Below are 13,746 nucleotides of genomic sequence, written 5' to 3'. Positions count from 1 at the left end.
AGTATCTCCAGGTTTGGACCACCAAAAGTGGGTCAAAACAACCGATTCGACGACAGACACACAAAGCGTCATTTTGGCATAACGGCTGAAATTGACGACCGAATGAAATGAAACTTCACAAGCAGCTTCAAATATACATGGATGACTTATGTTTGCAAGCAAAACCCAAAAGAAAGCTGATTCACTTACCGATGGTGAAAAAGACGCTTTCGGGCAACCAAAAGGAGAAAGATGGAGAACGGGGAGCCAAAGTCAAGTTCAACCAAATAGATGGCTTCACAACATATCCAATGAGCTGGAAATGAAACTCTCGAGAAGAAAAGTTGAAGAAATTCAACCCCACGGCAAAGAGACGACTTCGGAGACTGAAATGCCTATAAGGGGGCTTTTTAGCTAAACTGATGACTTTTTAAGTTGGAAACTAGTTAGCAGGGCTTAGGGCACTAGCACAAAGCATTCTTTGCACAAAAAGACCAACATTTCAAGAAAAGACATCATACGCGTATGATGTCTCACAGCATGAATTTCACATCCATTTCAACATTTGAGTGCATAGCCTCATTCCACATGTTAATCACATCCTATGAACCAAGTATCATGAGAATTGGAGTTAGAAAACCCAAGGAAAACCAAAAAGACGCAAATTAGGCCATAAAATTGATTTTTGGTCCTAATTTTGTCAAAATAACTCCAAACTCAATGAAACTTTGTAGGATTGTTGATTAACACATCTACAAGCTATCTGGAACCAAAAAAGCACCATTTTGACACAAAAGACATCATACGCGTATGATGTCTCCAGCATGATTTTGAGCCCATTTTGCATATTTTTTCACCTACCTTGCATCCTTAGGCCCTGAATAGCTCATGTTTCAATTTTCAAGTCATTTGAATAGTTAAAAGCTTCATTTCGGCTTTCAGTACTAAAAAGACGCTAACTTCTGAAATTGGAGTTACAGGATCCATGGATTCCGCCAAGTCATTGGCAACGAAGAGAAAAAGACCGACAATCAAAGATGCTCTTGCAGAAGCGGAACCCTTTGACATTCCAGCAGAAACCCTCAAGCCAACCAAAACTTGGATGGAGGAAGCAGTATTGGAGAAAGAGGGAATAAAGATCTACCAGGGGACTTTCAGAGATCCTCAAGGGCAAGCGGTGGATGTACCGATGATCCCACAGGAATTGGTAGATTATAGCAGGTCAGAAGACATCAGCAGGTACCTGGAAAGGGTAGACTTGCACAGTTTCTTCACCTCGAGACCATCAGGTGTGGATACAAGAAGAGTGTACGAGTTGGCAACATCCATTCAGAAGGATGGAAAAGCCACATTGACAGCCATGGATGGAGAGAAAGTAGAAGTACAGATCACTCCACAGCTCATTGCAGACGCATTGAAGCTGCACAACAAAGGGAGCTTGGTCAGGGAAAGAAGGGAGGCCATAGAGGTCTATGGGCCCAAGAAGCAAAATGCAACCTATGGAGATATGGCGGACCCAAGAGCGGCAACCCTTTGCCGACTGTACAACCAGTTTCTCCATGTTTGCAGTAAGAGACCGCAAAAGTATACGACACCACCCCATGCCATTGCGACCACCATCACATGGGCATTAAAGAGCAATATGCCAAAAGAGGTGAATTACGCTCAACACATCCACGAGCAAGTAATTGCCATGCACAACGAGAAGCCAAAGTACATAGGAGGAGCGAAAATTCTGACAAGAATAGCTTATGAAGCTATTGGAGCTAGAGATCAGTGGCCAAAGGTTCCCTCCTAGAATGAGTGGCTTAGAGAAGCCGACGAGGAGGAAGAACAGCCCAAAGTATCCAAGAGGGCATCCACAAGAGCACGCCGGAAACTAGAAGTAGTTTCAGAACCTGCAGAGGATGTGGACGAGCCGCTTAAGAAGAAAGTAAAGAAGAAGGTTGCTCCCAAGCAAACCAAAAGTCAGAAAGCGGCAAGAATGGAAAGACTAGTGGAGCAGTTTAGAGCAGAAAGAGCTCTAAAGGGTGACTTTGAAGAAAAGTGGGTGCCAGACCCCACTAAAGTCGGAACTAGCTCAGCCAGGCCACATATTGATCAATACGATCAATATATTAAAGCTTATGAGGAGTCATAGGCTATTATGGAGCAACAACCTGTCGAGCCATACACTGAAGAGGAGGTACAACAATTAAAAGATGAGCTGAAAAAAGACGACAAGGGGAAAAGGAAAGTAGATGAGTCTACTAAGCCTCAAGAGATAGACGGGCAAGCCAACAAAGGGAAAGCCAAGGAAACTGAGGACATATATCCCTCTATGACTGATGTACCAAGCCCGAAGAAGACGGAAAAAATTGTGGAGGAGACCACAGTAGAGGTGGACACAGAGGATTTGGAAAAGCCAGAGGCCGAGACCAAAGAAAAGAAGATAGATCCAGTTCAGCAAAAGAGAAATGATTATGAGGATCTGGTAGCTATAGGATACACTGAAGAAGAGGCCCTTGAGGCAGTTTATGGGATCACACTACAAAAACAAGATGAACGGAGAGGGACGGAGGAAAAGAAAGAGAGTAAAAAAGAAAGTGAAGAGAAACTGGACGAACCGAACGTACTAGAAGAGCCAAAGCCAATGGAGGTGGTGGCAGAAAGAGCTTTAGAGTTGACAGATGAAGATGAAAAAGACATGCACATGGTGCATGAACTGCTCAGCAAGATAAAAGAAAGATCCAAGGCAAAGGAAGTAGAGATGGAGACAGCCAAACAAAGGGAAGCGGAGTTGCAGAGGAAATTAGAGAATGCTATGACTAAATCTGAAAGTCATAAAGCATCACTCTATGACGTGGAAAACGAGAGAGACGGCTTGATACTCCAGCTAGCCGAGGCTTCAAGAGAAGTAACAAGTGCACAGGAAGCAAGGGAGCGGATAGAGGATGACTTGGAGGCGGCTAAGGATGAGCTCATTGAGCTAAGGGAGAGAGTCGAGTTCCAAGAAAGAACAATCACTAGACTCAGGACTACCCCTAGAGCTAGTAGAGCAGGAACCGAACAAGAGGGAGTTATCATACCAGCTTTGGAAGACCAGGTCCGAAGCTTACAAAGAGAGCTGAGATTAGAGCAAGTGCAAAGGTTGCACATTTCGGAGGGATCATTGACCGCAGAGAAGAGGCTCACATTAGAAAATCAAATACTACGAACAAAGAATGAGGCCCTCCGCAAACAGCTCCAAGATCTACAAGAGCAACAAAGAAGAGAGACAGAGACACCACACGAAGAATCAGGTGGAGCAGCCATAGAGCTACCAGAAACTGGAGAGGCAACCACAATTGAAGATCCAGCCCCAGCTCAAGAGGTGGTCTCGACTTCAGGAATCTCTGAAGAAGAAGAACAAAGGCTCCATGACCAAATAGAAAAGTCAGCAGAGGAGAGTGCCAAGGCGGAAATGGAATGGGAGAGGAGACTCCTAATCTCCATTAGACTTCAGGGGGACTAGACACAAAAGTGCTCCATGAACAGTGGGTGCAACCCAGCCTGCCTTTCCCTTTGATGAAATTTGAAGTGCTAAAGACGAAAAAGAGAATAGAGGAGGAGCAGTATGTCGCTCTTTACGAAGGCGACATCACAAAGGAGGAACAATCAAAGAAGATAGTAGATTCACAACCTAAATGGAGGAAAGGTTGGCTGAACAAATACCCAGCCTACCTCATCTACTTGGTGGAGGCACCAAAGGAGATTCGGGAGGATGCAACCTTCTGCCCGGTGCCAAGAGTCAGAAACTGGAAAGAGCATGGCAGGATTGCAGAAAAGAAGCCAAATTGGCTTAATTACCCCAGGATGCCAGGACCAAAGGCAGGAGAGAGAATAGGTAAAGCCTACATGGTGAAAACCCTAACGGGAACCATCAAGCTCTTTACTGGCTCTCCTGACCTTTCGTGTCAGATGCTCAAGAAAAGCTGCAGGACTCTCTTAGCTTGCATTGAAGTGTTCGCGCCAGAAAAAGCCACGACCTCGAGTCTGCTATCGACGGCCGACACAGTGACTGATATGATGTATGATCTTTCATTGCAGCCTTCTCCAAAAGTGTTACACCTCCTATACCAAAGGATTATGTTTTTGCCTAGCTTCCACATGCAAACATTCGAAGAAGCTTTCTACACCGGCTTTTTCACCCACGAAAGCAAAATATTCAGCCCAACCTTGACCATCGGCAACCTACGATACGAATCACATTTGCAAATGCTCAAGACGACAGGACTTTATTGACCAAGCATAAAAGTCATGTCAGGGACGACATGAACGTGGAGGGGGGGAGTGTTGAGCCAGCAGAGGATCACACCCACATTTTTGCTCACACTCATCATTTTGTAACCATTGATTGTAATAAATGTATTTCCGACATTAATTTTGATTTGAGCCAGTCATTAAGTAACGGGACTCAATTGAGTTTCCAGCTTGTAATCCCGAAGTAATTTCACTTGCTGATGTAATTAGTTAGAGATGTTCTCACCTCCAAGGCTGAGGTATATAAGCCAAAGTTTTTGTAACCTAAAGGGATTCAGATTATTAATCAAAGTGAGTTTTTTAGCGCCGTGACTGTGTCTGAGAGAGAGTGAGAGTGAGAGAGAGTCTTATCTACTTGCTACGCGAGCTACGGAGCCGCCATTGGAGAAGCGACACCGCCATTGTGTTAGCAACGGCGAGAGCTACGCACAGATACCAAGAGTGCGCGCTATCGGCTTCTATGTGTGGTAAGTTCCTACGAGCTTCGGTGTGATTTTTCTTCCAACTTGTGTGTCGGAATGGAGTGTGCAGCATATCTATAGAACCACAACGAGTAGAGCTACACATTGGTACCATCGGGGTCAAGTTTCGATCACCTGTATTTTTCGGCCGTCTTCATACGCGTTTGCCGCACGGAGTGGTTATAGGTTGATTTTGCAGTTCAAGTCTTTAGGGTGTTGTTCTTACCTAGTGTATAGACTTCCCCTTGAGTTTGAGATCGATTCAATGATTCTAGATCCTGTTTCGTATAGCATTCGTTCGTAGTAAGGATTTCAGTCACTTGCGTATTTTAGAACTTAGATTTGATTTCCTTAGTAGTGATTGTCATTAGAAGGTCGAGTAGGTGATTTGACACCCACCTAGTTGTTTCCATGCGCCTGCGGGTCAAGCTCCGTCCTCGTCTGACAAATTCTGTTGTTGGTTGAGTTCTCGCTATTTAGCTTCCGCTAGCGGCGTAACCGCCTTAACAATAAGCAACATCTCCAAGTGATTTTTAAAGCCTTGAGGGAGAACAAACTTTTTCTCAACCAAAAGAAAAGTGAATTCTTCCTTCAAGAGATTCAATATCTAGGTCATATTATCTCTCACGATGGTATTCATATGGATCCATCAAAGTTAGAGGTAATAAAATCATGGCCTAACCCAAGGAATCTACATGAGCTAAGAAGCTTTATTGGTATGTGTGCATACTATAGACGCTTCATAGCAAAATTCTCTCAAGTAGCAGGACCACTACACGACTTAACAAAGAAGAACGTTAAGTTTTTATGGACTGCTAAGGAGCAAAATGCTTTTGAAAAACTCAAAGAGAAGCTTACTTCCCAACCAGTCCTCGTGCTTCCGGATCTCTCAAAGCCATTTGAGGTCCAACGTGATGCCTGTGGTGATTGCCTTGGAGCGGTTTTGCTTCAAGAAGGGCATGCCATAGCATATGAGAGCCAAAGGCTCAATAGTGATGAACGAGTCTTGGGAATTTATGAGAAAGAGCTTTTAGCTGTTCTACATGCCCTAGACACATGGAAGCACTACCTATTGGGGACTCCATTTATCCTACGAATTGACCACCAAAGTCTCAAGTATTTCATGACGCAAACCAAGCTTTCCGACAAACAAATGAGGTGGGAAAATTTTCTTTCGCAATTTAATTTCCATATTGCTCACATAGCTGGTAAGCACAATCAAGTTGCTGATGCACTTTCACGATGACCAAAAGTTAATGCGGTGTCTATAGCTACTCACAATGATCTATCCTCTATGATAGATGAGTATGCTACTGACTCTGACTTTAGAGACATAATGTTAGCCCTTGCTTTGGGGAAGAAAGAGGAACCATTCACCTTGCAGGATGGTTATCTTCTCCATGGCAATAGGCTATGTGTTACCCATTCCCTTCGTGAGAAGGTTATGTATGAATCCCATGCTCCTCCATATGCAGGGCATAGAGGTATTCAACCTACTCTCCGAGGAGTAGAGACGTATTTCTATTGGCCTACCATGAAAGTGGACATACAAGAGTATGTTTCAAAATGTGTAGTATGCCAAAAGACCAAGTATGATAGAGGGAAGCAACCTGGATTACTCCAGCCATTGCCTATTCCAAATTCACCATGGGAAAGTATATCCATGGATTTCATATTTGGATTACCCAAGTCTATCCATGGGAATACAAGAATATGGACAATAGTCGACAGGTTTAGCAAGCAAGCACATTTTATTCCTGTCAAAAAGACTATTAAGTCACATCAAATGGCAACTCTCTTCATATCTCAGATTTTCAAGCACCATGGATTACCCACATCCATCGTGTCAGATAGAGATCCTAGAATGACCAGTAATTTCTGGAAAGGTCTCTTTGAAAATCTAGGAACAAGATTGAATTTCTCTTCGGCCTATCACCCACAAACAAATGGCCAAAGTGAGATAGCCAATCTTACGATACTCGATCTACTCAAGACTTATGTTACCGAAGTAGATCAACGCTCACAATGGGAAAAGTATTTACCTCTAGTAGAGTATGCCTACAATAATACTGTCCATACTTCTACGGGGAAAGCACCTTTCGAGATCATAGATGGAAGACCTAAAAGTCCCTTGCTACTCAAAGTACATGGGAAGATCTTCGCCGCCGATGAGTATAGCCGTGACCTACAAGAATCTTTTCAAAAGATTAGGGAGGCTATAGCCATCTCTCAACAAAGGCAAAAAGCTGCTACTGATAAGCACAGAAGAGCCTTAATGTTCAAAGAAAATGATTGGGTCTTACTCAAGTTTCCTAAGGCTCGATTAAGGCAAACGACGGGCAAAAATCCTACGGGCCATCAAAAGTATTATGCTAAATTAGCAAAAAGATACTATGGTCCTTTCCAAATCTTGAAGCCCATCAATGAGACGGCTTATCAACTCAAGTTGCCCAACCATTGGCTTATACACAATGCCTTTCATGTAAGCCTACTTAAGCCCTACAAAGGAGAGCCACCAACTGAACCAATTATTGAAGACCCTCCCGAAGTTGAAGACCAAGAAGAGGTGCTACAACCCGAAGCTGTCCTTCGGCATGAAGACAAGGTACTACGACATGGTAAGATAATCCGACGGTATCTTATTAAGTTCAAAAATTATCCTTTTGAAGATGCTAGATGGATGCAAGGAGTACAACTTAAGGATAGTATGAACCTTGTCAATGCTTACAATGCTACATTAGAGTAAGCAAATGTACAAATTTCTTTTAAATGACTCATGTTTTTGTCTTATAAGACTAGTCCTCTTTTTAATTGTGCACAAATTTAACTAGTATGCATGCTTAGAATCATGTTTGTGATGACGACGTCTCTCAAACACCAAGTAGAATTTGTCACTCTACTTTGGGAGAATGAAATGGACTAAAGAGCAGACATGCTTGCGGCAGCTATATCTCCCAAGCACCAAATGGATTAGTCAGCCATCTTGGAAAGATGTCGTAGGGTAAAAAAGGGATCCTCTACCCGCTAAGTACGATTGACTAATGACTAAGGCTTTATCTCTTCTACCTCATAGTCGAGGACGACTATGATTTCAAGAGAGAGGTAATGTCATAAAATCTAATATCTAACCAACCCAAATGATTTTCTCATATTAAATTGATCACTTATTGTGGGAGAATAAACGGGAACAAGTGTTAAGATATAGATATGTGCTTATAGATCTATCTCAACATGGGGCCAATAGTAAAGGGGCCCAAATGGGAGATGGTCTATCAAGAGCAAGGCTAACCAATGGAGCATAAGACCTTAGGGTTAGCTTCATTGAAGATCTCCAATAATGTGTGTAAAAGTCCTTTGACCTTAGGTAAGCTAGGGCTGAGCTTGAGGTGGGAACCTGGCCCAAGCTCGAGGTGCTTGACCTGCTTGTCGTGCTTGAGGTGCTTCTAATGCTTGAGGTGCTTGATTAAGATGCTTGTTACAATACATTCTTTGTGTTCCTTGTGACCTAGGTGAAGCAATGAAGATGGAAAGCTTCATGCATCACCATCATAGCATAACCTAAACTTGAAGAAAGCTTTAACTATACCAAGCCTCAGTCCCAAGACCTCAAACACCTTCGAAGGTGGAGAGAGCTAGCAGGGAATGAGGGTAGGGAAGAGGAAGAAGAAACATTTCATACGAGAAAGAGCTAGTTCCTCACTTATCATAACTCTTGTACTAGCATACATAATAGCATAGTAATGAAGAAGAAATAGATGGCAAGCTCAAGCATTGAAGCATGGATCTTGGATGGATTTGCACTCCATAGCCAAGAGTGTTGGTGTAGGCTCTCAACCTCTACTTGCTTGGAGAAAGAGAGGGAGCTCTTGCACTTTGCATAGTACACAATGAGAGTGTTTGTGAGTGTGTGTGGGTGAGTATACCCCCTAAGCACTCCCCTAGCTTGCTTGGGTCGACCCCCCCTTGTAGCTCATGCTTGAAGCTCATTGGACCCCTCTAGGCCTAGCCAATCACAAGCAGGAGCCATTACAAGCAACAGGGATAGCCTTGGGACAAGTGTCCTCCTTTCCCCTTTGAGAGAGAGGACTTGATAAATGCAAAATCAATTAATTAAATATCCTTTATTATCATTGGATCCCTTGGGTGGCCAACCAATAGGTTTCAGCACACCATGAGGGCAACATGAGGAGGAACTTGACAAGTGTCCTTGCTGCCTCTTCAAGCTAGGGCTTCCCTTGTGTGTGTGTGTGTGTGTGTGTGTGTGTTCTCTCTCATCCCCCCCCCTTGTAGGCTTGCCCCCCTCATTGTAGGGATCTTTTTGACTTTGGATAAGCAAGCCCCTTAGTCATCAAGCATGACTAAGCACTTGAAGTAGGGGGTGTTCCCACAAGCATCTCAGGCAAGCTTCTCAAGGCACTTCAAGCACCTTAATCATGCACCAAGTCAAGCACCTCAAGCATGGATCCAGTCAAGCACCTCAAGCATCTTAATCAAGCACCTCAAGCATGAGAAGCACCTCAAGCAGGACAAGCACCTCAAGCACGACAAGCACCTCGAGTCCTTTGACCTTAGGTAAGCTAGGTCACAAGGAACACAAAGACTGTATTGTAACAAGTCTCTCTTTATGGGAGAAATCATAATACAAATGCCTATTGGAGGGGGGACCGGCTCCACATAAATCCGGTCCTCAACTGTTGTCATGTTCTCTAAATTCTCTCTCTTGCAAAAGTATTGTCTATGCCAAGTTAACTAATTGCTATGATTATGTTGCTATCTTCAATTATGTCAACCCGCTATGCTCACAAAATCATTTCTTGAAAGTACTCTCATTAAATTTCGCTACTCTCAAATTGAATAGGCAAATTCCATTACACTCCTATTTTTCTATGCTTATGAAATTGAAAATCTCATCTTTCTGGTGAGGCAGTAGTATCTATACTGATTAAAAATACTGATGTAATGGATTTAATCGGAATTAGATCCATGGCATTATCATACAAGCTCTCATTCGGCATAACTGGCCTGGGTTATTGTTCCAGAAAGAGAATCTCATCTCTCTTATAAGGTAGTAGGCCCATACACAATGGCCCTACTACCGACCCATTGTGTGTGGAGCCTGGGTTAGGGCGGGTACACACACACACACACACACACACACACACACACACACACACACACACACACACACACACACACACTAAAGTACCGGTGACTGCTTGCTACCACCCTATCTCTCACCGCCTTCGGTTCCCCCCCCTCCCAAATAGGCATTATAGAACTCTATTGCTATGACACTTACACTATAATGGGGCAATGCCCTTGCTTAACCGAAGCGTGAAAATAAGACCATGCCATCATTATACGGGGACGGCGGCCCCTGGTACTCACTGACTATAGACCTCCCCAGGTGATGGCACTCGCAGGCCGAGAACGGGGCTCTCACAGTAGAGGGCAGCCGTGCGCATTCATCTCACCCACTCTAGAAGCGTGCAGGCCAACCTATTTAAACAGAGGTGAGGGCACACCTTGGCCTTCACTTAGCCTTGGATTAGGTTTTTTCTCTCTGCTTTGTGTTGTTATTGTCTGAACTTACTGAGCGATGGAGCTTGCTGCTCAAACATCTCAGGTGCCTTGTTTTACCAATTTTAAGTTTTTTGGTTGTGGTACTATGCATGGTTGGCTTCGATTGGGAGTCGGTTGGTATAAACACTATTAATTGGTCTTGAATTAAACTACTGTGCCGGGGCATGCTTAGCTTGTGCCTTAAGACCTCTTATGCATAAAATGGGACTGAGTTACTGTCGAACACATGCGTGGACTTTTTTTTGCTACTGGTTGTTATACTGGCTCTATTTCAAGCCGTTGTAGGTTTGTAGCTACTGGTTGTTATGGATCTGTTTTCAGCTGCTGCAGGTTGTGCGCTACTGACTGTAATATTGGCGCTTGTGCACAGACTGGATGTTATATGGGCTCTGATCTTAGTCGCTGTAGGACGTTAATTTACTCTCTTTATTAAGCAGTATGACATGTTGCTTGATTTGCAGGGTTGGAAGTTATTTGCTTAAAACAGTCTTTGTTAGCTTGGCTTGATAAACTGCTGGGCTTAAGTCCAGTTTGGCACTTAAAATTTCATATGAAGCAACTGGTTGGGGTGTTATTTATATCATCTAGTACCTTTGGTTGTTGGACAAGTAAGGTATCTTACTCATTCAGGGCCGGACACTACCGTTCTTTAAGGGTTGCTAATGACTTGTGGATATCTTGGGATTATGAAGGTAAGTATATGGCTGGTATTTTCGGCTTTGGCATAGCTTCCAAGCTATGGCTCGTAAAATGAGGTTCCATATTAAAAAGAGGGAGTCTTGCTACTCTGCTGATTGGCTATACTAATGTTTTATTGGTTATAAAAAGGAGGTATTCATTACCCTCCTCTGATACCGTTGGTTGTCAAAAAGTAGAAATCAAATGATTAGGGAACTTATACAGAAAAGGTCGAACATGACCTCTCTTTGTCTAAAGGGATACCAATGATACCATGGGGTTGCTAATTTTGAAGGTAAGTATATGGTTGCTATTTTGGGCTTAAGCATAGCTACCGAGCTATGGCTCTTGAAATGTTTGGATTCTTGGTGGACTTTACCACTCAGATTAGAAAGTAGATTGTACCACTCATTTTTGAAGTAATAAGAAAAGACTGCTAACATACAAGTTGTAATAAATAACCTATCTTGTCTAAAATAATTAAATCCTATAAGATGGACATGGATAACAACTGATATGTTCCATTGATACCTGTAAAACACATCCAAGGCTAACTGAATTGTTGTCTTGTTTGGATGGATATAGGTAAGGACTCTATCCTATCTTGGAGGGTTTTCTTTTCTTTGGCAAGCTACCCTACTTTAATGAAGCACTCATTGAGGACCAGGGAAGTTCTTTTACTACTTGTTTAACTGGAAGAGGATCTCTTTCCAACAATCATTATACCTAAATAATTCTAATACTGAGTTATTTGTGTACTTATCTGTTCATTGTTCCCTGGCCAGCTGTCTTTTGAATGTAAAAATTCAATTATGTCTTATTAGTTAAGATTTAAACAGACACACACACACACACACACACACACACATTGTATTACTTAAAACCCCTAGCTTATTAGACACATACTTCCAAAGTTTCACTACGTTGGGTCTCGACCATGGGACTTGGACCTTCTGAGATACTAGCACATTTTGATTAAAAAGAGGGGCGGTTTACTACCTTGGGTAATACTGGCCGTGAAGGCGCTAGGTAATTCTCTCATACCACTTCATAGGTGGCCTCGCTATCGCAAAAGGGGGTCTCTCCACGCATGGTACTCTGCTCATTACAAAGGATTGGTGGCCTTCCTCCTTCCTCTATTTAAAGAGGTGAGGGCGCAACTCTACCCCTCACTTAGCTTTGGTTGTTGTTTTGCTTGCATTAAATAGAATTGTGTGTCTTTTTTACACTGAAGTATGGAGATTGCAACACAAGTTACTCAGGTTTTCCACTCTACCCATGCATATTTCTTTGCGGACCTACTTTTTTAAGGGGCAATTCCACTATGAGAATGATGCTCTATCTCATTAGGAGAAATATGAACCTTGCATGGGCCTTGTAAGGAATCCTAATTTTTAGGGATTAAGGTTAATGTTGTGTGGGGTTTAGGGGGCAAGGGCATTGAAGAAGGTAGTTTTGAGTAGGCTTTTCTAGCCTTTTTTTTAGACAAATGTAGGATGTGGACCTAAAAGGTTGCTTTCTCTCTCTAGCTTTTTTTAAAGTGAAGGAAGCATAGGGGTGTGTCCACATCAGCAATTCCGTGGGTCAAAAAGAGTCAAAATTTGACTTTTTTTAAAAATTTTATTTTTATTTTTTTTTTACTTAAAACTCCCTCCCAACATATATACATATCCAAAAATCATTTTTTGACCCATTTTTTAACCCACAAGCTTAGAAAGTCCATTTTTTCAAAAATCTTTTCCCCCAAAAAGTAATAAACATTTTGTTCTCTCATCCTCCTCCCTCCTCTCTCCCTCTCCCTCTCCTCTCCCTCTCTGCCCCTACCTTCCTCCTCCTCCCCAATCTCTCCCTCCCCTCCCTCCCTCCTTCTCTCCTCCCATCCTGCTCGGCCTCTCTACCCTTCCCCCTCTATCTTTTCATCATTTGCTTCCTCACGCAACAGCTTCCATGGTGCTCACGGACATCACAAATGGTTTGCTTCCACCACCACGTACTCCGCACACCAAAAACATACATATTCGCTTACCCACGGCATTTGCACCGAAGACCACTAGTGAAGGTGATCAAAGGTCATCACAGGAACGTCGCACCGCTTGTGAGACCAATGTTGACATTTGGGTGGATGGCCATTTGTACCCTTACAATCCTATAAGCCGCTTCCATCCACCGTTTAATAGCCTTTCCACATTTCTTCAATTTCTTGGGAGGGGAGAAGCAGGCTTGTTAGGCTATTGCAAGCGGCTGTGTATGGGTGCAGGTGCTTCTTTGCATATGTGGATGCACGAATGTCAAGCTCTTCACCTCAAGATGACGGCATTACAAGAGAGTGTTGCCTCTTCGGAGAGGGTAGTTAAAAGTCTTGAACAACAAATGCAAGAAAAGGAGTCCCACATCCAGAAGCTTACCAACACCATCACATACTTGAAAGAAACACCCCTTGGTGCAAGGGAACGCAAACGCCCGTATTCATCCATTGAAACTCTTGCACATTCCGGAGGAGCACGCAAACGACGAGTTACAGCTACAAGGTGATTTGGTCTTTACTTGCATGCTGCATTCTTACTTCACACTATTTTCTAACATTTATGTTTATTTGTTGCTAGAAACTTCATCCAGGAGGCATGCGGTGGAACAAGCCAGGATAATCGAGTCAACCTTCTCACTAGTTGTCTCAATACCGAGGACGTTATTTCTATCTTACAATCACCTGGAGGTAAGCACATTAAGGATGCAGTCACCAAGGACCTTATGCGTAAATTAAGAA

The sequence above is a fragment of the Adiantum capillus-veneris genome, chromosome 11 (assembly GCF_014529385.1).
Source record: "Adiantum capillus-veneris isolate H3 chromosome 11, ASM1452938v2, whole genome shotgun sequence".
Classification (NCBI taxonomy): Eukaryota; Viridiplantae; Streptophyta; class Polypodiopsida; order Polypodiales; family Pteridaceae; genus Adiantum; species Adiantum capillus-veneris.
This window is presented reverse-complemented; position numbering follows the sequence as displayed.